The sequence below is a fragment of the Silurus meridionalis genome, chromosome 13 (assembly GCF_014805685.1).
Source record: "Silurus meridionalis isolate SWU-2019-XX chromosome 13, ASM1480568v1, whole genome shotgun sequence".
In the NCBI taxonomy this organism is placed as follows: Eukaryota; Metazoa; Chordata; class Actinopteri; order Siluriformes; family Siluridae; genus Silurus; species Silurus meridionalis.
The window spans coordinates 516,185-519,962 of NC_060896.1; positions in this window are offsets into that span (position 1 = coordinate 516,185).

Genomic DNA, 3,778 nt, shown 5'->3' on the forward strand with positions numbered 1-3,778 from the left:
CAATCACCAATCACCACTGTTCACAATCACCAATCACCACTGTTCACAATCACCAATCACCACTGTTCACAATCACCAATCACCACTGTTCACAATCACTAATCACTGTTCACAATCACCAATCACCACTGTTCACAATCACCAATCACCACTGTTCACAATCACTAATCACCACTGTTCACAATCACCAATCACCACTGTTCACAATCACTAATCACTGTTCACAATCACCACTGTTCACAATCACCACTGTTCAAAATCACTAATCACCACTGTTCACAATCACCACTGTTCACAAACAATAATCACCACTGTTCACAATCACTAATCACTAATCACCACTGTTCATAATTCCAAATCACTAATAACCACTGTTCACAATCACCAATCACCACTGTTCACAATCACTAATCACCACTGTTCAAAATCACTAATCACCACTGTTCACAATCACCAATCACCACTGTTCACAATCACTAATCACCACTGTTCACAATCACCACTGTTTACAATCACTAATCACCACTGTTCACAATCACTAATCACCACTGTTCACAATCACCTAATCACCACTGTTCACAATCACTAATCACCACTGTTCACAATCACTAATCACCACTGTTCATAATTCCAAATCACTAATCACCACTGTTCATAATCACTAATCACCACTGTTCACAATCACCAATCGCCACTGTTCACAATCACTAATCACCACTGTTCACAATCACCAATCACCACTGATCACAATCACCAATCACCACTGTTCACAATCACTAATCACCACTGTTCATAATTCAAATCACTAATCACCACTGTTCATAATTCCAAATCACTAATAACCACTGTTCACAATCACTAATAACCACTGTTCACAATCACTAATCACCACTGTTCACAAACAATAATCACCACTGTTCACAATCACTAATCACTAATCACCACTGTTCATAATTCTAAATCACTAATAACCACTGTTCATAATCACTAATCACCACTGTTCACAATCACCAATCACCACTGTGCACAATCACTAATCACCACTGTTCACAATCACTAATCACCACTGTTCACAATCACCAATCACCACTGTTCACAATCACTAATCACCACTGTTCACAATCACCAATCACCACTGTTCACATCAATTAATCACTAATCACCACTGTTCACAATCACCAATCACCACTGTTCACAATCACTAATCACCACTGTTCACAATCACCAATCACCACTGTTCACAATCACTAATCACCACTGATCACAATCACCAATCACCACTGTTCACAATCACTAATCACCACTGTTCCTAATTCCAAATCACTAATCACCACTGTTCATAATTCCAAATCACTAATAACCACTGTTCACAATCACTAATAACCACTGTTCACAATCACTAAACCACTGTTCACAATCACTAATCACCACTGTCCACAATCACCAATCACCACTGTTCACAATCACCAATCACCACTGTTCACAATCACTAATCACCACTGTTCATAATTCCAAATCACTAATAACCACTGTTCATAATCACTAATCACCACTGTTCACAATCACCAATCACCACTGTTCAAAATCACTAATCACCACTGTTCACAATCACCAATCACCACTGTTCACAATCACTAATCACCACTGTTCACAATCACTAATCACCACTGTTCACAATCACTAATCACCACTGTTCATAATTCCAAATCACTAATCACCACTGTTCATAATCACTAATCACCACTGTTTACAATCACTAATCACCACTGTTCACAATCACTAATCACCACTACTCATAATCACTAATCACCACTGTTCACAATCACTAATCACCACTGTTCACAATCACTAATCACCACTGTTCACAATCACCAATCACCACTGTTCACAATCACTAATCACCACTGATCACAATCACCAATCACCACTGTTCACAATCACTAATCACCACTGTTCATAATTCCAAATCACTAATCACCACTGTTCATAATTCCAAATCACTAATAACCACTGTTCACAATCACTAATCACCACTGTTCACAATCACTAATCACCACTGTCCACAATCACTAATCACCACTGTTCACAATCACCAATCACCACTGTTCACAATCACTAATCACCACTGTTCACAATCACTAATCACCACTGTTCATAATTCCAAATCACTAATCACTAACCAATTAAATCAGCAGTATTCTGAGTGTCAGTGGTCAGACTGGGGATAAAGATGAATTACTGGGAGTTTTACTCTGCAGCTGCTTCATCATGCTAATCACTAAGCAATAATGTTGGTTTCAGTGTTTCAGAAAAGTTTTTCTTGTAGATGTATTTTTTTTATAATAACTACCAGCTGCAGTATACAGAGGTCACACAGAGGTCACACAATTACTCATCTAACCATGATGTTACTTACCACAGAGCACTATCATAAATAAATAAAAACTGTAGTTACCCCACATGTTACCCACCCAGGTGAGTGCTGTGTGTAGGAATCCTGCTGGAACACTGCATCACATGAGCATGAGAAAATGACAAACACACATCACGTGATATAAACTTGTGTGTATGTACACGTGTGTGTCATTGTTCTGGTGATGTTATTTGACATGTGATTAAGTTCTGCCTGGTTTCTCATCCTGTTATGTTTAAAGCTCTGATGCTCTGCAGTGTGTGTTTAGCAAGAAATTGATGGCAACATCCTCAGCTGGTGATTGAGGGAAGTAATTGTGTTGAGATTTGTCTGTATTGGAATTGTTTAGTTTCTATAAATAAGTATAGAGTGGTGTGTTGTGTTGTGTTGTGTTGTGTTGTGTTGTGTTGTGTTGTGTTGTGTTGTGTAATCAGAGGTGGACATTCTGGTTACACACATCAGCACTTCCTTGGGAGATAAAGATAAAGAAAAGGCTACATACCTGCTCGTAAAGCATTTCCTCCTTCATAACACATCTCATTTAAGACAGGTGTGTTTTAAGTCTTTATACAGTCGTGTCATTGTTCTGCTGTGTTACAATATAATCATAGAACTGTCTCCAGATCTAAACTTCTGTGTGTGTGTGTGTGTGTGTGTGTGTGTGTGTGTGTGTGTGTGTATGTGTGTGTCAAGTCTAATCAAGTCAAGTTTATTTCTTTTGCGCTTTTCACAACAGACATTGTCTCAAAGCAGCTTTACACAAATCAACAGTGATGGTGAATGGTGTGAATTTGTCCCTGATGAGCAAGCCGTGGCGACTGTGGCAAGGAAAACTCCCTTAGATGTTATGAGGAAGAAACCTTGAGAGGAACCAGACTCAAAAGGGGAACCCATCCTCATTTGGGTGACATCAAGAGTTTGATCATAAATCTTTCAACAATACAGAACACTGGAGAGTGAGAACTAACATGATTACTGGAGTATAAGATTATAAGTGATGTTCTTTCTACAGTCTTATACAGTCTATATGGTTAGTAGCTCCGAGTTTTATGAGCTCAGCATTTGTGATCATCACAGATCCAGCATCAGCTTCTCCATGCCAGAGCCTTTAAACACTCCAGGAGGTCCAATGTCAAAACTCCACACATTTAGTGGGATCCAATTGGCGCTGGTACGTCTCTAGATGGTTCAGGATGTTTGCGAGTTCGGCATCTACTTCTTCAAAGTCCACAATCTTCATGAGGTGGGACGTGACTGGAGCTGGCCAAACCTCAGGAAGCCTCGGGATGGGGAGAGAAAGAGAAGCAGTGGAGAGGAATTAGCGTAGCTGCTGTTCATGATATTAACAGCACAAGTTGATAATGT